Source organism: Mesocricetus auratus, unplaced genomic scaffold (genome assembly GCF_017639785.1).
Source record: "Mesocricetus auratus isolate SY011 unplaced genomic scaffold, BCM_Maur_2.0 Super-Scaffold_100027, whole genome shotgun sequence".
Taxonomy (NCBI): domain Eukaryota; kingdom Metazoa; phylum Chordata; class Mammalia; order Rodentia; family Cricetidae; genus Mesocricetus; species Mesocricetus auratus.
The window spans coordinates 25,465,630-25,492,270 of record NW_024429208.1 but is presented as its reverse complement, the minus strand read 5'-3'; the positions used below and the strand labels follow the sequence as shown (position 1 = coordinate 25,492,270).

At 47.4% G+C, this 26,641-nt stretch overlaps 1 protein-coding gene and 1 long non-coding RNA gene across 2 annotated transcripts in view; one reads left to right on the top strand and one right to left on the bottom strand.

The window, feature by feature from the left end:
• Positions 1-24,501, bottom strand: part of Edar (ectodysplasin A receptor) — a 76,316-nt gene extending 51,815 nt beyond the window's left edge. Inside the window, exon 1 of the mRNA XM_021227457.2 lies at positions 24,250-24,501. The gene's annotated coding sequence lies outside the window, so the exon portion shown is untranslated. The remainder of the gene's footprint in view (positions 1-24,249) is intronic.
• LOC121134316 lies at positions 14,398-17,093 on the top strand. The gene is made up of 3 exons (XR_005871393.1): positions 14,398-14,470; positions 16,720-16,821; positions 16,912-17,093. It is a non-coding gene; the product is annotated as an uncharacterized LOC121134316 (long non-coding RNA).
• Positions 24,502-26,641: the final 2,140 nt, after the last annotated feature.

Sequence of the window (26,641 nt, the reverse complement as noted above, 5' to 3'; positions counted from 1 at the left end):
ATGGCCCCCATTTGGCTCATATAGTTGAAACGATTAGTCACCGGGGAGTGCAACTCTTTCCTTGGATTAGAAGGATTAGGAGGAGTGGCCTTGTTGGAGGAAGTGTGTCACTGGAGGTGGGCTTTGAGCTTTCAGAAGCCCATGCCAGGCCCAGTCTGTCTGTGTCTCTCCCTGTCTCCGTCTGCCTGCAGGTCAGGATGGAGCTCTCAGTCACGTCTCCAGCACCATGCCCGCTGCCATGCTCCTGCAATGCCTGGGGGTAACCCGAGGATCTGGTCCCCGATGCCCCATACTAGCCAATCTTTCCCTCAGGGAGTGTTTGCTAGGACCAACTATGTACAAGGCGCTCAGTAGCTTGGTGGCAGCACTGGCCAGTAAGACGAAGCTGTGGTCTCTCCCAACACGGACTAGTCCACAGATCTATCGCCAGCAACCATAACCATATATCACACTTGCACACAGTTAGCTGAGGGAAACGTGAGGCTCTATAAACCAATGTTTATTACGTGAGAGTCTCCATTCTATCCGAGGCTACAGTACTGGACTATTAAAGGAAATGCCAGTCGTGACCTGCTCGCTGGAGGTCATGGTGCACTGATCAGGGTCCACTAATGGTCTGAATGTCCTCCGGTGAGGGTACAGGCACTAGGTGCCAGTGGACACATCCATCACATTGCCGTTCCCACCACAGCTAGCAACCAGGATGGAGGGCAGCTGGGCATCTGATTGAGAACAGGACTTGGCAAGTATATGGTTCGACCAAAATGAAACTGTGGATTAAGATAACTGTCTATATTTATTCAACTACTAGTGAGGAAATATGGCCCCAGCCTAAGCCACCGTTTACCTGAATGACATTCTCTTCATGCTCACATACACTTCTTATGGCCACATATAGTACTAGGCTGTACTTGGCAGAGTGATGCTGTGTTAAAAACACAAATCTAGACATCGTCCCTCTTCAGTGGTTTATGCTAAAAAAAATCTACAAACAAGAGTTCTAGGGACAATACATGTCTTGTGAGCTCACGAAAGAGCTTCCTTGAGAGGCCAGGAGAGGTGGTACCTGCTGTGGTGTGCTGGTCCTGACAGGGATTTCAGTGTGACAACCAACCGAATGCAGCAAACTCCCGTGGGCAGTGTGCCCGTGAAGGCTGCTCACTATCCCTTGAATGCCCTACATCAGAGTATGCAAGAGCTGCAGGACCCTGGTCCTCATAATTTACTTCATTTGACCATGCAAATGCGTCAAAAACCACGCAATTCCAGTATTGCAAAGTGTGTTATAAAGTTTTATAGTATTCAATCTTTTCTTGTGTGAGTAAAAACATAACAAATAAGCCATAAATTTTGTAAAACTGAAGCTCCCGAGGAGCCATGAGAAAAAGAAATTCTATTTGCTTTTAAAGATCCTTAGCTGGTACTCTAAAAATCTAGTAAAAGTCAAATTATAAGAATTTGTAAGAAACCTTTTTTAAAGATTAACTTTTAAATCTGCGGTCGTTGTAGATTTGCTTGTAGTCATACTATGTCACACCAGCGTCCTGTGTCACCATCGCCCAGTTTGCCACACTGCTTTCACAAAGTCACAATCTGATAGCACCACATACATCGTTCCCAAGGTGTTTCAGTCACCGCAGGGCTTGCTTTCCAAGGATTTCAGTTCATAAAATGTGGGGGAATGAGCACCTCACTCAGTGCATGGTGACCCTGGGGATCCCACAGGGTGTTTTGATCAACTGGGTGATTGTAAGACAGTGGGTCTTGTGGGAAAACCTGCCCCTGTGTTCTAAACCCTGCCCGGGAGGGTCCTTCTTTCTCTAATGTTCTGAATAGGAGATGGGCACTCAGAGACGGAGGGCTGGTGTGAGGCGGCTGGGCTGGTGTGAAGGACCCCAGGCGGACAGGAGGGGATCAAAAACTGAGGCCGGTTCAGCCCCATCCTCACAGCTCAGTCTAGCATCACGCTCAACCCCAGTCCATGTCCGTCTTAGCGCAGCCTCAACCAAACCGCAGCTCGGCTCACCCCAGCTCTTGGAGGAGAGCAGAGCCTCTAAGAGACCTGGGTTTTCCTGAGTTCCTACTGCTAAATTGTGCTGGAGGCAGAAGCCAACCAGTTACTAGACCAATCCTTGTTGGATAATGTTCAAGGCAGTCCTGTTCATGGTAGGTGGGCATGGAGAGGAGCTGACATGGAGCTGTGTCCCCTTAAGTTGGAGAAGAGACACAAATAGGGGAGATAAAAGGTATTCGGACTGAGACGAAAGTGGAACTTTTGGAAGAGAAAAACCCTTCCCTGGTTGGACAAAGAAGGACTGTTGTTTAATAACCAAGTCAGCAAGCCATGGGAAACTGCAACTAACAAACTAATTCTAGAAATAACAAATGCAAAGGGGCATCCACAGGAAGGCTCCCACAGACCCAGATCCCAATTTAGGCTAATTGCTCATGCAATGAAGGCTGTGGCCCTTCTTAGTCAATCTGAACAGGCATGGCCCTGCCCCCTCTAATCCCAGTTACTAGGGACACTGAGGAGGGAGGATTTCCTGGACTAAGAAGTGAGTTCAAGGCAGGACTTTGTCACTTAGTGAGACTCTGTCTCTTGCCTGGTGTTACGAGGCTCTAGGTTCAGCCCCCTGCCCCCAGTACATCGAGACAAACAAGCAAGGCAGAAGGCCTGTTCAGACACTTCAGACAGAATCTTCTGGGGAGACTTAGCAAGCCATACGTCACAACAAAAATAAAACTGTACAGTAACAGTACATTTAGAATACAGATCGATTCATTCCCATTAATTTAGTGAGGTCCTGTAAAGTTCAGCTTTGAACTTTAAACATTGAAAAACTAAAGATGTCAAATTTTCAATGACCATTGAAAAGTAAATGTCAATAATCTAAAGTTCTGTCTTCAGTACTGCAACCCTCCTGTGTTCCCAGGACTTCATAAAAACACACTTTACTTGATATTACCCCATTTGAAACACCTTGCCATGTCAAAAAATGAGCACGTAGGTGTGTGGATGAGAAAATTTAACAATAATTTTCACTACATTTGTTCTTCAAATCCGCTATGAGGAAGAGATTGCCAACAAAGAAATGCTTAGGAGACTCTCATCCCTTTGAGTGTTTCCTTCTGCCTTCTACAGGTTCAGGGAAACATGGGTCTTTCCTGTACCTTAGAGCATCTGTGCGCTTTCTCCATTCCTACAGGGGCGGGGAAGGCCTGCTGTGGGGAGGCCTCTGGTCTCCACGGCATTGGGTTGGCGTTTGATGCTGGGGAGGTGTGGCGTTTGGCAGAGGAAAAGAGGGGAGCAGAGGTTTTTTTTATCACATCACAGAGGAAACCCAAGATGGAGATCTTTCATGTCCAAAGACCCCTCCCCTGCTTCAGACTTCATTTGCCCAGGTTTCCCTGCTATAACCACGCCTGCAGGCAAAGATGCATTTCCTGCAAACTGGAAAAACCAGGTACTCTCAACCTCGACTCAGTGCTCATTAAATTCAGTTGTAAAATTCAGGTCCAATTTCCTTATCTTTGAGTGACATCTCCTACCTTCCAACTGGGGCTCTTTATATGCACCATGAAAACATTTGACATCATCGGATCCTTGGATCTCCTGCAGTTTCTGGCCCAAAGAACTTGTGATAAGAAAGCTATTAGCACATTCAGGTGTTTTGATCAGGTTAACTTTGAAGCAACCTCTCATCTTTATTTCCCTCTCCCATCTTTGTCCTGCCACGGATTCAATTTCAAAAACTCAAAGATTTATTCACGTGGCATTTTATTATCTATCTGAATATTTTTTGTTACTTTTAATACTAAACATCCCCCTTGATGGTTTGAGATATGCATTCAGTAGCAACTACAACTTTGAATTTTAATCCTCTCTCAAGATGCTGGTCATGGGCATGGTAGTGGCTTCTGGTCAGTCCCGAGGTCACAGGTCAGTAGTTCACTGAGTTAATCAGCAAGGAAGTGTGTGTGGGGGCAGATGCAGTCAATGTATTCTTTTCATTTTCAGTCATGTATGTGTGTGTCTGTATGTATGCCTCATGTGTGTGGGTGCCATAGAGGAAGGTGTGGAACCCTCTAGAGCTACGGTTATAGGTGGCGGTGAGCTGCCCGATATGGGTGTTGGGAGTATGTGTTCTTAACTGCTGAACCATCTCTCTGGCCTCTAGTCAACACATTTTTGACTGAATATTTTTGGCTTGTGATGGGGTTTACCAGAACATAACCCTACCACAATTTGAGAAACAGTTGTACCTTTGAATCAGATCATCTACAATGAATGTCTGAGGTTGGGTGGAGATTTTAGTATTTATTAATCTCACTCCAGGCCTTTGGGAAGTGCAGTGCTTTAGGCAAGTATGGAGCATGGAGGACAGAGCATGGAGCACGGAGCACAGAGCATGGATCACAGAACATGGATCACAGAGCACAGCATGGAACACAGAGCACAGCATGGAGCACAGAGCACAGCATGGAGCACAGAGCACAACATGGAACACAGAACATGGAGCACAGAACACAGAGCATGGAACACAGAACATGGAGCACAGACCATGGAGCACGGAGCAAGGAGTGACCTGCAGAGGCTGCCTTCCATCCCCAAAGTTCACCCTTTCCCATCCTCTAAAACTCCAACACCTCCACACCGTGAGCCCACAGTCTCCATTCCCGGGAGAGGCTCCAGCCCTTCAGCTGTTCTGATTAAAGAACACGTGTGCTCCTAAGGTATCTGCCTCCAGCAATCTCCATCTACCAGGGAGCATGGAGCTTGGAGCTGGCCTGAGCCTTTTCAGGATGGCCCCTCCTGGAACACAGAAAATCCAATAAATATCAAGTCTCCCAGGGCCACAGTGCAGTAAGTGGAGTCAGAGCCTGGAGCATGGGTCTCAGTCATACAGCGTACGTTTTCCCGGAGATGCCGCTGAAGGCCTGCTCCAGATAAAATGCATCTCTGTTCTGAACACCAGGGATAATGCAGTTCCAGGGCACTGAGCTTATGTGTATAACAGGGAAGCTTCCTGGTTCCTGAACACCCAGCTACTGGCTGGGGCCACCGCGTTTGGTTTTCTGGAGGATGAACTTTAGCTCTGTCAGCTCCAAGGTAAAGGATGCTGTGTCATGGGCCATGGTATCAGGGATGCAAACCATTAGCTCTGTGAGGGGTCCATGGTGGCTGGAGTGGGGAACCTGCCCAGGGAGAGGGCCCTGGGTGCATCGCCTTGCGCTGAACAGACAAATAAGAGAACAGTTTCACAATCAAGAAATCAAAGCAAAGGGGCAGGCAAAAGACCACCAGCCAGCCTGCTTCTTCCTAGATCAAGTCTCTGTGATAACCACTGTGGGTTTATATTTCACAGAGACAAACAGAAGAGAGAGAGAGAATATCAAAGGCTAGAATTTTCTTTTACTTCAATGGTTGTGTTTCCCCCCGAGGCTTCTGTGAGTGAACTGTGGAAAGGATGGTTTGAGGGCTTGTAGGCCGAGCAAAGCAGCTGAAGGGGAGGCTGCTGCTCTTCGGATCTTTCAAGTCAGGGTTCCCCGCTCCGCTCTGGTCTTTCATCCTTTTTTTTTATTATCAGGACATTCACAACAGCACAGTGTGAATCAACGACTTCCTGATCTTTCTGCCTAAATGTAAAACTTGAAACGAATAGGGTTATCTGTGCCTGAGGAACAGTATATCTTTGTAGAGAAATTTAGGATGGATTTGATCCTTTAATTGCCTCGATCTCACTTCATAGCCCTATTACTGCCCCCCCCCCCCACTTCGGAAAACTAGACAATGTGTTTCTGTTTGTTTGAGGGTTTCATGAATGGAATTTTTTTTTAAGGAAAGTAAGAACCGGGCAAGATAAATGTCTCTTCATGTAACAATGTTATTGAGAACAGTGACTTCATGGAGACAAAAGATGGAAAGACCTAGAGATTAGTGAGTCTAAGTAACCTGCCAACTTCAGCTTTGTGGAGACAGGAAGTCCCACCCAGCCGCCAATCCAGGAGCAGAGCTGCTCAGAGTAGGGGACCCCTGACATCTCCAGGGAAACATAATTGAGAGTGAAAGTGCTACTAAGTGCTAACCATCAGGGCACCCAGGGCTGTACCCAGAGCTGAGTGCAGTACTATGCAGTGCCTGCCTGGCCCATACGGAGTTGGACTCTTTGGCTTGACTGTCAACCTTGCATTTAACAGCAGCAATCTGAGGGAAGCATGGATGCTACTCTCACTGCTGGGGAGCTTTGTGGTGTGCAAGCAGCTGCCCCAGCATCAGCTGAGAGCCTAGAAGGAGTGCAGATGAGCAGGCCTTAGACCACCTCCATCCAAATCCACCTTTAAACTAGATCTCCAGGTGGCCCAGAGGCACATTAGAACTTGAGACAGGCTGGGGTGGTGGTGGCTCACACCTTTAATGCTAGCATTTGGAGGCAGAGGCAGGCAGATCTCTGCGAGTTCGAGGCCAGCGTGGGATACAAAGCAAGTTCTAGGACAGCCAGACCTATTATACAGAGAAACCCTATCCTGGAAAACCAAAAAACCAACCAACCAACCAACCAAAAAACAACTTGAGATGGAATGGTTTGGAGAAGGACTGTTGTTTAATAACCAAGTCAGCAAGCCATGGGAAACTGCAACTAACAAACTAATTCTAGAAATAACAAATGCAAAGGGGCATCCACAGGAAGGCTCCCACAGACCCAGATCCCAATTTAGGCTAATTGCTCATGCAATGAAGGCTGTGGCCCTTCTTAGTCAATCTGAACAGGCATGGCCCTGCCCCCTCTAATCCCAGTTACTAGGGACACTGAGGAGGGAGGATTTCCTGGACTAAGAAGTGAGTTCAAGGCAGGACTTTGTCACTTAGTGAGACTCTGTCTCTTGCCTGGTGTTACGAGGCTCTAGGTTCAGCCCCCTGCCCCCAGTACATCGAGACAAACAAGCAAGGCAGAAGGCCTGTTCAGACACTTCAGACAGAATCTTCTGGGGAGACTTAGCAAGCCATACGTCACAACAAAAATAAAACTGTACAGTAACAGTACATTTAGAATACAGATCGATTCATTCCCATTAATTTAGTGAGGTCCTGTAAAGTTCAGCTTTGAACTTTAAACATTGAAAAACTAAAGATGTCAAATTTTCAATGACCATTGAAAAGTAAATGTCAATAATCTAAAGTTCTGTCTTCAGTACTGCAACCCTCCTGTGTTCCCAGGACTTCATAAAAACACACTTTACTTGATATTACCCCATTTGAAACACCTTGCCATGTCAAAAAATGAGCACGTAGGTGTGTGGATGAGAAAATTTAACAATAATTTTCACTACATTTGTTCTTCAAATCCGCTATGAGGAAGAGATTGCCAACAAAGAAATGCTTAGGAGACTCTCATCCCTTTGAGTGTTTCCTTCTGCCTTCTACAGGTTCAGGGAAACATGGGTCTTTCCTGTACCTTAGAGCATCTGTGCGCTTTCTCCATTCCTACAGGGGCGGGGAAGTAGAGCCTCCTACTTTCCTGCTTTTATCTTCTTTCTCCCCTCCCATCTTCTCCTCTATCCTTCCCTCCTCTCTTTTTTGCATTATGTATCCCTAACAGCACACACAGACACACACACACACAGACACACAGACACACACACACACAGACACATGCACAGACAGACACAGACAGATATACACACACAGACACACAACAGACACACACACAGACACACACACAGAAACACACACATAGACATACACACACACAGACACAGACACACTTCAGTGGGGGCTGGAGAGATGCCTCATTGGTTAAGGACGTGCACTGCTCTTTTGAATAACTAGAGTTTGTTTGATTCCCAGCATGCACATTGGGTGGATCACAAATACCCATAACTCCAGCTGTGGGAGGGGCACACACCCCATACAGACACAGACACACATAATTAAAACTAATAACAAGAAACCTTAAAAATTCTTAAAAGACATTCTATCTATGTGATAGCATATCGAACTCCCCTTTAGCATACGATGCACGTTGTAAGTATACACAAATAAACAGAAATGTGTGAGTGTGAGATGAAATGAGCCATAATGCTTATTCATAACTCCAAATCCTTTCTCTTACTGCAGCTTTGCAAACTAGGGTTGGAATCTGGTGCTGGTGTTGGGCATCTGCCCCCTGAAGCCAACTATGAGGAGCTTTCTGGGCTGTCCCAGAGCCCAGGAAGACCCAGTGGCTTTTTGGGAGTTGAAGCAGAAGGGTCTAGCAGACACCCTTAGCGGAGGAAGCAAGGCTCGGGGTGAGCTACAAGGGAAGAAGTGAGCTGACATCTTCCATAGCACTATGTGAACAGAATTTATCCTTTCCCTTCCCTGAGCTAAAGCTTGATACTGAAGAAAAAGCTACCCGGGGTGGGGGGGATCCAGAGAAAACAGTAGAAATGGCTAGTGGCCATGACCGTGTATCATTGTACAAACATATGAAATCATCAAAGAATAAATTAAGAAAATAACAACAAAGCAAAACCCCCAAACCCAAATCCAAACAAACAGAAAACCCCACCCAACACTTGCATATAAGCCACCTGGAGGGAAACAGGTTTTCTTGGGACTAATGTGTGTGTGTGTGTGTGTGTGTGTGAGAGAGAGAGAGAGAGAGAGAGAGACAGAGAGACAGAGAGACAGAGAGACAGAGAGACAGCGAAACAGAGAGACAGAGACAGACAGAGAGACAGAGAGAGAGAATTGACTGAGTGCTGGGTTCTGCTGTGGGGATGGGACAGTGTCTGATACTAAAGGATCTCCTATCGGGGTCAGTCAGGATGGAGTTACAGGCTTTTCCTCACTTCTCAGCATTTCTGTCCCTAGAGGGTGGGCGTTATCTTTGTATTTCTGCAGCTCTCAGTGGATGTCTAGAAATTCGCTCTTCAGATTGTCATCTTGGAAGCACTGCATCAACTAGGAGTTTGGTCAGAAATGAAAATTTCATTCTCCTCACCCTGGCAGGGTCTACATCTGCGCTGTACCAAGAGGCCAGGTTTACGTGTGAGCACTTCCGAGTTGGAAGTTGGGACTGACAACTTGGCCTGCAGTGCGAGGCTGAGTTCTACTGGCACTCGTCTTAGTCATGGCTTCTATTGCTGTGCTGAAACACAGCAAGCTGGGGAGGAGAGGGTTGATCTGGCTCACTCTTCCACATCACTGCTCGTCATCTAAGAAAGTCAGGTCAGGAACTCAAAGAGGGCAGGATCCTGGAGGCAGGAGCTGGTCCAGAGGCCATGGAGGGGTGCTGCTTACTGGCTTACTCCCCATGGCTTGTTCAGCCTGCTCTCTTATAGAACCCAGGTACCACCCACAGTGAGCTGGGTCCTCCCCCATCAATCACTAATTAAGAAAATGCCTTACATCAGGGTCTTATGGAGGCTTTTTCTGAACTGAGGCTCCCTCCTTTCAGACGACTCTAGCTGTGTCAAGCTGACATAAAACCATCAAGCACATCTACCTTGGACCAATGAAAACTGAATTTCTCTGGGTGTAGGGGAACGTCTCTATCTCTAAAGAATCCACAGGCATTCTGGAAGAGAGTGAGCCACAGAACAGGAACTGCTTAATGAGCAGATACAGCCATGGAATGAGTTATAGGGCCTGGCCATTGAGCAAAGGCTTGTTTTATTGATCTTAACAGCAGCCTCATTTTATAAAAGAAGAAACTGAGGCCCTGAGTCCTCAAGCATTTGTTTGAAGGAATATGGAAGTCAAGGGACAGTTGGGGAGAAACAAGACATTACGTTTTAAACTAAACACTCCAGTTCTTTGATGCTTCCTTCAAAAAGGTGGAACCTAATTCCTCCCTCTGGATTTTAGTGACATGGAGGTACCATGTGTACGCAACAGTCATAGAAGACATCGTGGCTTTCAGTTAGCTGTCTGTGTTCCATGGCTCAGCATTCATGTTGTAGGAATACCTGGGTAGCCTGTGGGGAAACTCATGGACAAGGACCCAGGGTGTCCTGCCAATAACAGCCACGTGGCTGTACCTTTCTGGCTGTGGATCTTTAGCTCCAGCTCAGTCTGCAGATGTATATGCTGGCTGCAACATTACAGAACTGCCAACTGGACCACTCCCAGTTCCTGGCCCTCAAAGGCCCGTGAGAAAGTCACAATGCTGCTCTAAGCTGCTGGGACCATTTGTCACAGCCACAGATGACTAAGGCACCTTCTAGACCTCTGTCATTTCAGCTACACACCATGGGGGAGAGGCTTTCACATGGTACCCACTTGTAGGCTCCAGAACTTCCACAGGCACTCTGCCCACAGTGCTGGAGGAGCTAATGATTTAAGCAGATAGAGACTATGAATAAACACACAGACGGGCACTGGAACAGCGTGGGTCCCAGCCCACAGCCAGGCAGCCCCGGGGTCCTCCCTCCTCTCTCAGCCCTGCAGGCATCCAATCAGTCCTTCTGGCTGGCTTTTATGGCAACATTCCAGCCACTGCCCTCTCGAACCCACCAACTGTGAGAGCCCACGGGCAGAGTAGGTTCAGAAATGGGTGCAACCTTAGGCTGGGGCAGGGTGCTGCTTCTGCTGCCAAGCATTGGCAAGCCAGTGGCTAGACAAGGTTACTGGGTTTTCCCCAACTCTGCTTGCCTTGGCTGTGACTACACTGCAGGGAGAATTTATCTGGCTAATTTGAACATAAAACAAACAACCTTTACCTGATATGTTAGTCACCAAACAATGGCCCAGAAAATAGATGGGACTCTTGGACTGAGGGGTGGAGAGACCAGAAGGTCTCTTCTCTCCTCTCTTGTCCTCTCCTCCCTCCCCCTTCTGTTTGGTTGCCAAGACTGTAGCCCAGGCTGGCCTTGAACTTGCTTCATTCTGTCTCAGTTCCTAAGCAGCTGGGATCGCAGGTCTGTGCAGCCATTGCTGCTGGATATTTCATTGTGTGTACTTTTCTCTTTCTCCTTATCCAACTCTTTTGGGCAGCTAGATTATTCCATTTGCTTTCTTGTCTTTTCTTTTAGTCTCTCTGAACTGTGCAGACTAAGAACAAGGCAATCCGGGCTCTGTATTCTCAGAATTTTCTATAAGGCCATCTCACCAAATATTTAGGATGCCATCTCCTACCTTGTATAGAAATGGGCCATAGTAGTAGTGATCCCTTCCAGAGGCTGTCAGGGGTAGAAGGGAAGTGCTGAGCTCAGACCCAGAGATTTGGGCTCCACCAGCCTCAGCAACCTCAACTGAATATCCCAGGCTATCCTAAACCTGTACCTAGGTTGTGCTGGAGAAGTCTTTGCTTCAACTACAGCCTGTAGAGCGGCCCATGCTGTCTTCCCTGGTGCTAGGGACACTGAATGAAGATTGTCCTTTTAGGGGACAGTGCGATGGTGAGTCCACACCCAGTTATGTCCTGAGCCACAGGTTCAATGTTCATGTTAAGAAAAATGTGTCATCAAAACTCATCTCGCTGGCATTTGATTTTATGAACATAACAACTTTTTGTGGGGCCCATGGTCATTTTTACATGACATTTTCCACTTAAGCTCTTGCCCACGAAGGGCATGACCAGCAGACCCAAGCATCCCCTTTCCACAAAAGGCTCAACACTCTATCCCCCTCTAGGGGACCAGCATTCACACCCACCCATTTTCCAAAGAGGAATTCTAAGAAAAACAAAAGATGCCACGTATTGACTCTGGCTTCCGTGTTAGGAACTGTGGTCCCCTTTACTGATGTTACTTTAATTTTTTTTAACCATGAAAACTAGATTCCTATTTTTCACATTATGGCACCAGACTTCCAAAGGAGAAGGACTTGACCAGGCTGTGGCGGTGCTAGAGTCCAGCTCGTCCACTGTCTGAGCCGCCTCTGGCCTTTCTGGAGGAGAGTCAGGATCCAGAGGCTGTGACCCAGCCTCCTGGACACCCTCCAGGCAGTGCTTATTGGCTCCCTTAGCATTGTCTTTACACAGGTAACCTGAGTCCCACCTAGGCAAAGCAGCAAGGTCCAGGGCCCAGGGGTAGCAGGTGATGATGCACTGAGGTTGTTTGTGGCATTGAACATGTGGAGGCAGGGAGAGTGGAGGAGCAGGAAAAGAGAAGAACTGAATTCTGGGAAAGGGTCAAGGTCAAGTGTTAGAGGGAGTGATACAGAGTAAGCTCTTGCTGGCCACCGTTCTCCAGCTCCCTGCCTCCCACGACACCTTCCATCTGCTGAATACAACTGGAAGCCAGAAGGGGCCTATCTAGTATAGCCAGTAGGTTAATCTCCTATGCTTAGCACTTGGGGACAATGGGTTGGGAGAGATTTGGATAAGTTTGAGCACACAGGGGTAATACCTGTGGCTTCTACACATGGTATGCACGCCTCAACCTCAGGTAAACAGACGGCTGCAGAAGGAAGGAAACTCATCCGTTCCCATGCCAGCATTAGAGGCAGGGCCACAGCCAAAGCCCCGGGAATGAATTGAGGCACAGGACTGGGGTCAGAAGCTTGGAAAAGCCCCCAGAAAGAGAGCCTTCAGAAGAGTCTTTGGTGGCCAAAGGGACATGAGGTGATTGGCCCAACATGGGCAGAGTGGCAGATGATGTCTGAGGAGTGGGCCTGGCAACACCGGGCAGGCTGACTTGTGCTGGCAGGGTTTCTCAGGGTGCCATCCTGAACCAAAGAGGGAAGTCACAGCTGTCCTCCTCTGGAGGGAATTCTGCAGGTGGGGCAGATGACACAGAGAAGGAGGAAGCAGCCCTGGCTAGAGAATACCTATTAAACCAAGGTTTTCCATAAAGAAGTTTTAGATAATGTGCAGATCTGAGCCCGAGAGCCCTCACATGCCCCAGTGCTTTCTTCCTGTTAAGTTCATGCCGTCATATGTGGTCCATCTTACGAACTGGCACTGATGCCTCCCTGCTAACTACAGACTCTCCTTTATTCGAATTTCCTCACTGATGACTGCCACTCCCTCTCTCTTCCAGAATCTGACCCAGGACACCAGACGGTGACTGATGATTTTTCAGACTTTCCTTGTGTTGGATGCCCATGACTGCTTAGAAAGCACTGTTATTGGTAGAATTTCCTAAAATGGACCTTGTTGAAAGTTTCTCTTATGAATTTTTTTTGTGGGGAGAGCACAGAGACAATTCGCCTCACATCCTGTCCAAAGTGCAGAGTCAGCATTATTTTTCACGTCTGGTGATCACTGCAACACCAGATAAGGCATAGGATGTCAGCTGTACCTTCTCCACACCACACTCTTTGGGGGCATCCCAAAGTGCACCGCCACTGAGGGGTAAAGAAGATGTTTTCCTCCTGAAGATAGACAGTCTATCCACTTGAAATTCTTCTGAAGCATAGATTTATCTTCATTTATTTATTTATTCATTCAATTATTTATTTATATCAGAAAAACATATGGGCAATTATAGTAAATTCTCTATTTAATCCAACACCACAGTGTATATTTTGTTGCTCATTTTCTTTTTAGTTTTTTCAAGACAAGGTTTCTTTGTATTGCTTTGGAGTCTTTTTTGTTTCTTGAGACAGGGTTTCTCTGTGTGGCCTTGGCTGTTCTGGAACTCATTTTGTAGATCAGGCTAGGGTTTCTCTGTGTGGCCTTGGCTGTTCTGGAACTCATTTTGTAGATCAGGCTATCCTGGGACTCACAGAGATCTACCTGACCCTGTCTTCCTAGTGCTGGGATTAAAGGTATGCACCACCACTGCCCAGCCACTCAATTTTTTTTCAATTAATTAGTTTTTGAGGCAGGATCTCACTCTAGTTCAGGCTGACCTTGAACTTCTAGCAATCCCCCTGCGTCAGGCTCCCAAGAATTGGGATTTATAGATGGGCACCATCATGCTAGTCTATTGCTGGTTTATGCATTTATTGTGGAAGACTTCCTTATTTTCATCGTAAGGTGGTCTAGGATCGGCTTGTGTTTTCTCTGCCCCCACCGAGGGCTTCTTGTCCCAGGTACAGGCTTGGAGAATGGGTCTAGGTGCTGACTGAAGACACGTCAGTGCACGAGGAAGGGCAACTCCATGCAGTCGACGGTATTTCTATACCTCTGTTTGGGACAAATGGGGATCATGTTTGTGGGGGGTGCCTGTGCTGTGATGGGCAGGTCAGCAAGAGTGAACCACTGACTGGTGTTGTTGGTCACACTCTTCTATGAACCCCACTCCAGTTTTTCTAGAGTAGATCAAACTAAAGTGGACAGGGATGACGTGGACACCTGCCAGGAGGTCCATCAACCCCTACACTGCAGGGGACTCCTGATGTTGACATAGCACAGGGGCTTTGCCAACAAACCAGGACAAAAGGAGCTGACTTGTGTAGCAGCTGATTTAGTGAGAACAGTGACCTCATCCTTTGTGACGGTCGCCTGTGCTGCGCAGGGGCAGAGGTGACATCCGTGAGGTTAGAGACAGAGGCTCTGGTGTGGACTGCCTGACATGGTGCTAACTGCTGGATGAAGTAAGGGCTTCACACCAATGTGGCTTCCCGGGACTTTGTCAGCAGCCGGTGAAAGCTCCACAATAGATTTCTGAAGTGTGGGGTTCCCAGGGCTTTGATGGGGTTTGAACCTCCTGCTGACAAATGCTGAGGCTGGCAGCGACTTTGTGTCCAGCAGTGGATTTTATAAATCGATGCAAGTTGTGAATGTATTAGAAATATTTGAGATGTGAGCTGCAGTGAAGTCTGATCTGAAGGAATGAGTTTTGAAGTCATAGGACGCCAGATTTTGCCCAAGGCTGGGCGATTCTCACTATGGAGACAAGTTCCCCATAAGGGCAGAGAAAGGGAAAACTCCAGCTTGAAATCGTATTACCCTACATGTACATACATGCATAGACACACACACACACACACTCACTCACACAGAGGAGAGAGAGACACACACACACACACACAGAGAGAGAGAGAGAGAGAGAGAGAGAGAGAGAGAGAGAGAGAGAGAGAGAGAGAGAGAGAGACCGCTAGAAAAGTAACCCAGGATAAGACCTGCCATAAGGCAATAGGGGCTTGAGGCCACCTAGCCAGACTATTGAGTTGCATGGTTCAGGCAGTGTGGCTGTGAGTGAAGCTCTGCTAGCTTTTCCTTCTGTAGAATACACAATGCTCCTCAGCTTGCTATGAGCATCAGTGACAACACACATGCCACATCTAATCACACGCTTTGTCAGCTTCTGCAGTACAGGGAGGACGGGGCGGGTCAGGCTGGTGCTCGCAGTGACTTCAGGAGCCCACCATTCTTTCACCTCAGTACACTGTGACCTCTTCCCATTTGCCTTCATTGTCCAGATGGTTCTATAGGGAGAGGATCCTAGGGAGGACCACGGCCCCTCATGTGAGAGCTCTGCAGGGAGAGGAGTAAAGGTTTTCTCACTCCAACCTCAGCAGAGCACACTGTAACATAGTAATGAGTATTCATCAAGTTCTAGGCCATATATGTATATATACTATATTTAATATATATGTGCATGTGTGTAAGTAAATATATATACACATATGTACCTATATATAATTGTGTCTGTCACATTGTATGTGAGTTTGTGTGAGTGATCGTGTGCACGTATGAGTGTGTATGTGTGAATGTGCACTAGAGATTGTATGCAAGTGTGAGTGTGTGAGTATAAGTGTGTATGAGTGACTGCGCATGTGCAAGTGTGTGATTGTGAGTGTGTATGTGTGTATGAGGGCTTGTGTGTGTTAAAGAGTCATTAAGTGAGCAATGCTGTGTGTTAAAATGAGTTCTGAAGTGAGAGCTGCTTCACACGGAACAGGGCTGTGGAAAGGTCACCTTGATACAAACTGGAGTCACCTGGGAAGTGGGACCCTCAATCGAGGAATTACCTTGATCAGATTGGCCTGTAGGGACATTTTCTTGATTAGTAATTGATGTTGGAGGGCCCGTCTCACTTTGGGCAGTTCCAAGCCTGGGCGGGTGGTCGTGGTTGTGTAAGGAGGAAGGCAGAGTGAGCCACAGGGAGCCGAACAGTGCCAGGAAGCAGCACTGTTCGTCATGGTTCCTTGCCTTTTCTCTTGCTTGATCTCCTTTCCTGATTTCCCCTAGTGATGGGCAGTGTTTGGGATGTCTAAGGAAACAAACCCCTTGCTTCCCAAGTTGCCCTCACTCTGTTTTCTCACAGCAACAGACTAGAGCAGGGGGGCTTCTCCGACAGGATGTTGTGTTAACCAAGACCAGAAGCAGTACGTGACAAACAAGACAGAGAAGGAGGGACGCTACTTGAAGTGGTAGGAGGAGTGCCAGGCAGGTGAATGAAGCTGGGTGTCTCTGGCGGGAAGGCGGCTAAACCAATAGCTCGCTCTGTCCCCATTCAGTGACGCTGTCCCTTAACTTCGGATCCTGGTGGCATTCTGGGTTCCAGCTGTATTGATAATTGTTTCTGGGAAGACAGACACCTCAGGTAGATTTGACCATGGAGAAGCCACAGCGCATAGCTGCCAAGCCCTCTTGACTCTTAAACTCAGCCTGAGTGTGTGTGGTCTTGGGAGGACATGAAGCACGTTGTGTCTTGTTCAGGGGTGTGCCTACTTCTGGTGTTTTTAGATCTGTTACACCCCCAGCGGCCCTCGCCTTGGTGTAATTGGGAGGTGGTGGAACACCTAAGAGGTGGGCCAGGTGGGCGGTCTTTGGGTCACTATGGTATACTTTAGAAGGGACTGTGGGATCCCATCTCTTCCTCTCTCCTTCCTGGCAGGTGAGCAGCTCTGCCCTAACACATGACTCCAGCGTGGTGTGCTCCCTTCCTGAGAAACCAAAACCTGTTCTTCCGTATGACTGGACTAGAACCTCCAAAGTTGTGAGCCAAATACTCCTTTTCTTTTTTATAAAGTATCTCAGACATTTGATATTGTAGCAGAACCTAACACACACCTACCTTGTTTCACAGAAATCTGCCCCAATGTCTCTGCTCAAGCAGCGTGCCTACTGAGGCTATACCAACCCCATACCAACCGTAGCAGGACACCTCCAGCCTGATTTTTTCACTGAGGATGGGGCAGCCCCGGAATCATCATAATCTATCGTGATTCTGATATCGATGTTTGAAAACATGCCCACCGTAGTCTGCGCTCTGCCTTGGGGCAGTGGTGGTGGTGGTGGCAGGGGCGGGGGCGGGGCCGGGAGTGGGTGGGTAGCGGGGAAAGGGCCTGAAATAAAGGCTTACACTTTCTGCTTGTGTGATCTGCACCCTCCATCTCCGAACAGCATGTGTTCAGAGGCTTGGACAGCCAGCGAGTGCCTCCTGATGCATCCTGGGAACTCAGCGGTACCCAGGACTGTAGACATTTGTGTTAGGACAAATTCTCCCCACAGCCAGTAGTTACAGGTCAAGCTCGATTTCAGTACAACCTGTAGCATCTCGCCTCCCAGGACTGGCCTTCCGTGGAGCCACCATCAAGCTGAAGGCCGTGTCCCCGCACTAAGATCGCGCCCCCTTACTAGGAAAGAGTTCTTGGGCACGGTGCCTCATTCCCAGAAGCCTTCCTTTTCCGCATAGGGTATGAGGGAAGGTGGGAGAGTTGAGACTTACTACCCGTCAACAGAGGGCTGCGGATGGGTTTGCACACAGTGGTCACACACGGGGCCACACAGCCAGCGCCACTCACGGAGCTTGCATTTTTGTTAGTCTGTGAATCCTATCACTTCCATAGAAAGTAGGGACAAATCTCTTATTTCTTTTAGTTTTCACCAGATTTTGAGCAAGATTGTAGTTCACTATTCTTCAGCAGATGCATAGCCCCAATCCCCTAGGAAAGCTTGGGACCCTGTCTTCCTTTAGGGCCACCAGGGTGAATAGGAAAGATGGCCACCAAAACCGTTGAGCCCACGATTCTAGAGTCACATACAGAGACCATTCTGATGAGAACCCAGGGAGGCTGTGGGACCGTAAGATCCTTGCTGAATACAGGAACACTTGGGAGCAGAGCAGATGTCTCCAGAGCCCCTTTGCTTCGTTTTACTGTTGCTGCAGAACGTGTGTTGGTCCTCAGAGAACAGTGCCTTTGTCACTGTCTGGATTCTGTTTATTCTGTAAACCCTAGGAGGAGCCCAACATTCTACTGATCCTGGTTTTGCAATCTTCACAAATTAAGTATTTGCCTTCAAAAGCAACAACTGTGATAGCATCAGGGTAATATTCTAAAGCACCGTTTCCTCACACGCCAAGCACAGAAGTTAAGGCAGCATGCTGTGGGTGGTCTGTTTGGATAATGGTTTTCATGTGGAAACCTCAAATTGGAAACGAACTGGAGGGCATTCTGGAGAAAGTGAGGTGTCCTGAAAGTGAGCTTCCCAGAACTGACTTGAACCAAGAGTCTCAAGTGAGTGAAGTTTCCTTGCCCAGTTTTCTGCCTATAAAATGGGGGAGTAATTGCTTAATGGCTTCAGAAGGTGACCAGGAAATTTGGGAACCACTGGGGTCAATAGGCTGTGTGTGCATTCACCCTTCAGGAAGGGTCTCTCTCCAAAGTTTTGTAAACTAAAATCCAAAAGGATTTTCACTGAATGGAAATCAATAGTTATTGGAAATTTTATTTCCACAGTGGAAACCCCCCCAACAGCTGGGAAAAACAGTGAGGGCACAGAGGAAGCCAAAGGCCAGCTGCGATGCCCTGTCCCCACAGTGCTCCTGGGAGTCAGGCTGTCTGCTAGGGAAGGCGTGTAAGTGATGACACCAGTGTCTGCCCCACCCCCTCTGGAGAGAGGCTATCTGCTGAGGAGGGAGTGACAAACCTAGGGTGCCCTCCTGCTCCCTTCACAATGGGCAGGTGGCTTTAGACATAGCACTTTGGCTCTTTTAAAGGAAAGCATCTCTTTAAAAATATTAATGAAATATCTTGCATTTCAAAATGTAGAGGAACATTTTCTTTTTGATACCACCCTTGAGTGCAATCCATAGAAGACCACGGTCTCTGCGAATGACGGTGAATGATAGAACATGCTGAGTGACGGCAGGTTCTAGGTGCACCTTCTGAATGGAGGTAAACATACGGCTCCTCTTGCCCAGCCCTCTGCAGAGCCTGTTATGGTCCCCACGGCTCCTGATCTAGTTCTCTCCCAAATCAACTATGACTGTCCCTTAGACTTTACTTTTTTATTGTCACTGCTGCTGTTGTTTTGACAGGACCCCACTATGTAACCCTGGCCTGGAACCCACTATGCTGGTCTTGAACTCGCAGAGATCAGCTTGCCTCTGGCTCCTGAGTGTTACTGGGATTGAAGGCACGTAACACCGCACCTGCTTCATAGACTCTACTTTTATTTCTTCAAATCTATGTCTTACTTGATATTTCTTAATTTTTTGACTTATTTTTCTGGTTATCAGTTCAATTTCCAAATGATTTAAAAATCTTTGGAATTCTCATTTGGAAAGTGGTCAGGTCTACAGATCACCCGTTCAGTATCTTCATTTTGTGTGTTTCATAGAGTCTGGAAACAGCGCTGGTAAACTTTACATTCATTATGCTTGTTCCTACCTCAAATGCCTTTAACCTTTTACTATCTGAACATGTGAGACTAGAGAGCTTGGGGTGTAATGGCCAGTCTTCATAACATAGCAGAGATTTACATTATTTCTTTAACGTTATTTTTAAGTTAGCATACAAAGTAATGTATGTCACTCTCATGCATACATGTCCCTCTCTGTTCAATCTGGTCTCCATCCTTTCCCCAAATAGTGCCCCCTTCTGCCTTTATGTCTGAACTAATACAGCTACTGTGGACAGTCTGGTGGCTTTGCACAAAACTAGAAATGGAATTGACAAATAACCCAGCTCAACGTAGAGCTTTCAAAAGAAGAGCTTTGATAATTTTCTGCTTGTCACCAAAATGGGGATAGCTCATTTTCCGTTCATTATCTAGTTTTGCGTACCTTTTAACAAAGCACTTTATACCAGGATTTATAATGATTTGGCAAAAGTCTCTGTTGTTTAAGAATTTGTCTTTTAGTGGCTTGTATATAGATATCAATTAGTATCTGTTCACAGTACTTTTTTATTTTTGAGACAGTGTCTCATGTAGTCCATGCTGACTTTGAACTCGCTATGTAAGCAAGGATGACTTTGAACTTTCTGACTCTTCTTCCTCTACCTCCCAAGTGCTTGATTACGGGCACATATCTCCAAGTGCTGTTTTATGTGGTGCTGAGGGCCGAGCCTCAGGCTTCATGCGTGTTAAGAAAACATGCTACCACCTGAGTCATCTCCTCAACCAGCAATATGGATCTTTACGGATCTAGAATACCCAGCACAGTTTGACTCCCATGTGCCCATGCTTCACTGCTATAGGCAATGCTAAGGTGATTGTAGTGACTCGCTAGTGAAGGTAGCTCCTTCCTGCGAGCAGAGTTTGGTTTACTGGCTGGGAATCCAGCTTGCTGGTGCTGTGACTGGGGCTAACAACACAAACTCCTTGGCTAGTCACCTATACAAAACCACAGGCATTTTCAGAGCCATCAAGGAGGAAGGGTCTTCAGCAAGTGTGCGTTCTACTCGGACAGCCAGCCTGCCTTACACTATGAGAACTCAGCTATCTATAATGAACAGGTACTCTGTCCACAGAAGGGAGACTTTTCCAGCTGGCGCTGGTTTGCTCAGTAACTTAGGTCATGTTGATGTGTGAGCATTGCCTTGTCCCCTAGTGTGTGATTAGGACAACTTTGATAGAAGGGACTCGGTTAGTTAATGGGTTAGTTAATGGTTAGTTAATGGTATCCCTGCGGGATACCCACACACAGTGGTGAAGGAAGAGGCTAGACTGCAGACACTACAAACTAAAGGCTCTCTAAACATATTCTGAATGAATGGTTCACCCTGCCAGACCCCAGGACAAAGCTGCCTCCTTTCTCTGATTGTACAGAGCCAACCACTCTGAGCAAGACCTTGTGACACCCTAGGACAGTGGTTCCCAACCTTCCTAATGCTGCGGCCATTTAATACACTTCCTCATGTTGTGTGACCCCCAACCATACATTTTTTTTGTTGCTACTTCAGAACTGTAATTTTGCCACAGCTGTGAATCATAATGTAACTGCTTGTGTTTTCAGATGGTCTTAGGCAACCCCCATGAAAGGGCCTTTTGACCCCCAAAGGGGTGGCAACCCACAGATTGAGAACCACTGCCCTAGGACAAGGATGGAAAGTTAAATATAGTGAAGTCTCATTCATTGGTATTATCAGAAGCCAAGGAACTAGGATGCCTGAACCACATCCATTTAGAAAATTTCTCTTAGATCATATTAGACACAATAGTCTGTATTTGCCTATGTTTGACAGGCTTTTTTCCCCTTAAAACTATTAAAAGCTCCAAAATTTCTAATCTCTCTCCAGTGACCAAACCTTTGCCACTATGGTTCACCACAATCAGAAGTTCAACTGTTTCTTGGGTCCTCATGTGATCAGGACAGGAAGTGAGGGAGTGTGTGGCTGGAGTCAGCATAACCATGGCAATTAATAAGAAGTAGTGAGTTGCTCATTCCGGCACTGGTGGAAGACAAAAGTTCTAGACCCAACCCAAATCCCAACTACAAGTTACATGTCCAGCATGATGCCTGTGCCTGCTGAGTTCTCCATTCAATGCAATGATTAGCGTTCTCATGGTCATTATTAGGTATGTGGCTTTAAGCAAGTCAGAGGACTTCTAGCCAGAGGCTGCTGTCCTGGCGTCTTCCTCGATGGCTTTCTGTTCACTAAAACCCCATCTCCTCACTGAATCCAGAGCTCAGTATTTGACTAGCCTAGCTATTGGCCCAGAGGTTTCCCCTGCCTCCACTTTCATCTGGGTCCCGGAGATCTGAATTCTGGTCTTTGTGCTCATACAACAAGTGAGTTATCTACTCAGCCATCTCCCCAGAACTCTTTGCTTTATTAAAAAAAAATAATGACCCTGTAGATCAAATAAAAGTCCTGCTTAAAATGTTCAAATTTGAGGACTGCCTGGCAGGGGAATGATGGAGGTGACGGCTGGAGCTTTTGTTTCCTAATTGCTAAGTGAGTTTAATGTGGGTTAATTAATGATGCTATTGGTGAATGGAATTAGCTAATGCAAAACTCAAAGCATCATCAAAGGAGCAAACAGGCAGGTGCCATCTAGGATAATTGAGGGAACAGAGGCCAGAGTAGAGCTGCTAAGGGTTGTGCACCAGGCTGCTAGGCAGGCCAGGGGAGTAAGGGAAAACCGAGCCATTTAAGCATTGAGGCTGGCTGCCAAAATGCCACCCTGTTTACAGCTCCCGTGTTTGAATTTTAGATTTGCTTGAGTCTTTGAAGCTGGGTTCCTGGGCCTTTCCTTGAGAATAAATTCCATTCTTTGGAAACCACAAAGCACACTCCCATAGTCCCCAGAAGGAACGTGAGCTGACCTAGCTTCTGTAAGGCCCCTTGGGACCTAAGGGACCTTTTCATTAGAAGATGCTCCAGAGTGAGAAGAATCAACCTGGGCTTGTGCCCTATGGATGGGGTGTATGTGTGTGTGTGTGTGTGTGTGTGTGTGTGTGTGTGTGTGTGTGTGTAGGGCCAGGTCTATCTTCACTCTCTGAGCAAACATGGGGTGGCCTCACAGTGGCAGCACTGAGCCGGGCGCAAAGACAGACACTGTCAGGTCTTCACAAACACTGATTCTCCCAGAAGACACAGAAACAGAAAATGTCCCCCTCCCCTGCCCCACCTGCACTGCTGATGCATGAACTGTGAGTTTCATAGCTGGGCAGCATGGCACACTGCAGACTGTCAGCTGTCACCCTTTCCTACACTGGAAAGTTGCAGCTGGCCTCCTGCTGCTGGTCAGCATCCGAGGTAAGTGTGTATCCCCAGCCAGGAAAAGGGTACACATTTAAACGGTGAAGTACAATTCCTACTGGGCGCCAGTCGCTTCTGTACTATCACAGAGAGTCTGTGTGGGACCCTCTATACATCTCCTCGGCACAGAACAAAACAAGTGGCAACGACAAAAGCCAACAGACCGACCAAAGATAATGCCCAGAGAGTAGGCATATTACTTCAGCAAAGTTCTATTTAGTTTTTCCTTCTGGAGATGTGACCTTCCAGGGTTACCCTCCAACAGTGCCATCACCAACTGAGAGGGAAAAATCGAAAGAGGCACAAAGCACCCTGCTGTCTCCAGGGAGGGTGCTTATGGTGAGTCATTGGGATGCTTCCAAATGTTAAGTCCTCCAAGTCACTCTCTTAAAGTGACTGTGACCTAGAATGTCTGTCACATATCTGAATGTCCCTGTCCTTTCCCATCCTTTATGCCCTTTTTGCCTCTTGGATACTTTGAACAAATCTCAGTTTCACTCTGGGTTTAAAAATGTCCCCAAATGCCACTCTAAAACAGCAGGGTACTGGAAGAAGTTGATCCTGTCACACTCCACATGTCTCTCCGCTGTCATGTCAGTCCTGCTGGGGTATGTGTCCTACTGTCTGTGTCCAGCACCCTGACTGACCAGGACTTCTGCTCTTGTCACCTCTCTTGCCTTAGCTGCCCCCTGGGGCTGTAGGTCCAGAGCAGCATAGCAGGGAGACACTAGCAGGGACCTCACCTGCTGTCCCATCTGCCCTGAGAGCACACATTTTGCCTTGTGGGAGCCTCTCCTACAAAGTCTGGAAAATCAAACCCTACCCGGTGCATGAGGTCCATCCACCTCAGATGCCTCAGAACCTTTCGGCTGGAAATGAAAACCTCAAGTGTCACAAAGACCTATCCACCATTCTCCCTCCCTCTACTCTGACAACATGGGACTTTGACATTGGGTCTCAGACTTTAGTGGAATCCCACACTGAACAGCTAGTCTCTTAGGACATTGAAACTACCCCGGTAGAGGCAGGTAGAGAACCGAGCCAAAGTCCCAGGTGCTGCTTATCTTCTTCAGTGAGCCACTCTCGGGAGCAGGCGGAGAAACACTGTTCTGGCCCCTACACCTCCACGGACGGCCGCACGTGTAGTTTTAGTAGCATAAATACCACAGCCTGCAACACACAGTTTGGCGCTCTAACCAAAGTGCACTCAACGGCAGAATGGGTTTCTGATGTTTTCTTCAAAACAAAGGAACAACCTCAGGTCTGCGAACTGGTAGCACAGACACTCAGTAATCAGGAACGCTTGTCCAAACGTAACCCAAAAATGACACGCATTTCAAAAATGTACTCGGGATGCTTCCTAGCCGAGGACAGCTCGGTTTCGTCCACAGTTACAGAGTACGGAAAACCAGCAAGAAAGGACCAAGGCTTACCTGGTGCCCGAGTGAGGTCAGCTTCTCCTCGCAGCAGAGGGAGGAGGGGTCTACGAAGAGGAAGATGGCAAGCAGGTAAGGGATGAGGGCAGGCTTCACAAGTTGTCTCCAGCGTCCTCTCTGAAGCAGGTGCTCCACAATCCTGGGGCCAGCCGGTGACAGCGACCAGGCGCACCTCTGCCACCAGCTCCACTAACTTTCTAGTTTGAAGAGCTCCCGGGAACTTTTCTCTTGACTGCTCCCAGTCCTGTCTGCGCGTTTACTAACAGTCGCGGGCGGTGGAGAGGAGAGGCGTCCCCTCGCTGCAAACCCACCCGTGCCACCTAGAGGCCGCGACAGGCACCGGCAGTGCTGGAGTCTGGGCACGCCAGCCTCAGGCTCTGCCGCCAGATGCACCTGGCTGCACACGACTTCCTGTCCCTTAAGGGACAAGCTGGAATGTGTAAAAAGGATTGATCTCCCCGCCCCCCGAATGTGTGGGGGTCTTGAGCCTATCAAAACAACCTGGGCCTTTGGGCACAAGAGTGTTGAAAGGTGAAATTTGCATGAAGTTGTCATTAATCAGAACCGAAGCCCAGCCCCCTCCCTCAGATGGTTACAGGCATGAATACTGTTACAGTCACTCACTCTTCTTCATTCAGCCTAGAATACATTTGTGCATATTTCCAACCCCTCCCCCACTGCCCTCTCCCAGCCACCACAGGTTCCCAGCATCTCCTCAACCCCTTCCCTACCCCCATGTACTCCATGTCATTCTAGGTAACCATACAGACTCCAATAACTTCAGATAAGCATAGGAACTTCCTGTAACTATAGATGAGAGCACTTGCCTCATATAAATACATACTCTGCCACTCCAGGGAAGTATATGTATCCTACAGAACTCTTGAGAGCCATACGTATCCCCCACGCTTCCAGATAAGTATATATGCTCTGATAACCTTATATACATATGCCATGTGATTAGATAACCAGGAGACATGCAAAGTGCAGACCTATCAGTATTGATTAATTCTTTTTCAAAAAAAATTATCCAAAGAACATGCCTGGCCTTAAAAGAATGTAACAGCCCCGTGCCTTTCTCCCTCAATGCCATGATCCCCGTGAGTAAAGGAGTGAGTGGGACCTCTTTTTCTTCATTGTTACAGGATTTCTCTGTGTAGTCCTGGCTGTTCTGGAACTTGTTTTATAGACCAGGCTAGCCTCTGGTCTGCCTGCCTCTGCCTCCAGAGTGCTGAGATTAAAGGCCTGCACCACCAAGTCTGCCTAGGGTGCAGACTTATATGCACTCCGATTCCTTCTTGCTCCCTCTGCCTTAGATACGCGAAGAGGGGGGTGTTGGTAAGAAACCCAGATGTCAGCATGCAGGACTGGGGCAGGGATCCTAAACTTAATGACTTAGCTTGCTGACCAGTGTGGACAGCTCATCTAGACAGGGCAGACGCCCCTCAGTGTTCAGGCTTGTCTATCTACATTTCCCAGACCGAATCTACAGTGAGTTTGTGATACGTGAAAACCACTGTATTCAAGCAGGAACCGGGAAACCCAATGTGAAGTACTGGCTTAGTCTTCCCTGTGACGTATCACTTTTCACTTTTCAGCCTGCTTATTTTGAGAAGTGTATCTGAGGACAGAGATTTAATTTTACCTCTAACTTTTATTCCCTGCTGGACATCGGGTAATGCCTTTAAATTTACCGGAGCGAGATAGACGACATAGCCACTGCCACAAGACAGTAGAAAGGGAAGGGAATATGAGTCTGAATGAGATGATATTTAATAGGAAGCAAAGCAACACGTTCCCGTGGTCCTTTTATCCAAATCAGGATGTATGTGCAAATTAGTTCAATATGCTAAGATAATGAAGCAAGAGAGGTGACTGCTTATCCAGATCATTCGGAAACTCTGAAAATTCATTACTTTCTGTTTTGAGCATTTCCTGGAAGACTGACAGAGAAAGAGCAATATATTATCATAGCAGTTTTTTTTTTTCAAATAAGGTCACAAGTCAAGATTGTGGACCGTGGGACAAATGGGGTCTCTTGGTGCTATGGGGAATGTGATACAATTTAGAACGTATACTTGAGACACATAACTTAGCCCAGGATGGCCCGTCCCTTTCAGTAAATGTGTGCAGGTACATGATTGGCCGTGGGGCTCGCTGTTGGAGAGATTCCAGCCATCAGAGCCACTGTACCACCAAGTTGTCAGTGGCTTTGGAGGTCCAGGGGACATGCCAGTAGAAAACACACATGAGCTAGAAGAATGACGATTTATCAGAATTGACCACTTCTGAGCCATAGTCAAGGGCTGGGGAGATGGACCAGTTGATAAAGTTCTTGCCTTGCAAGCATGAGGACCTGAGTTCAGATCCCAGCTGTCATGTGAAAACC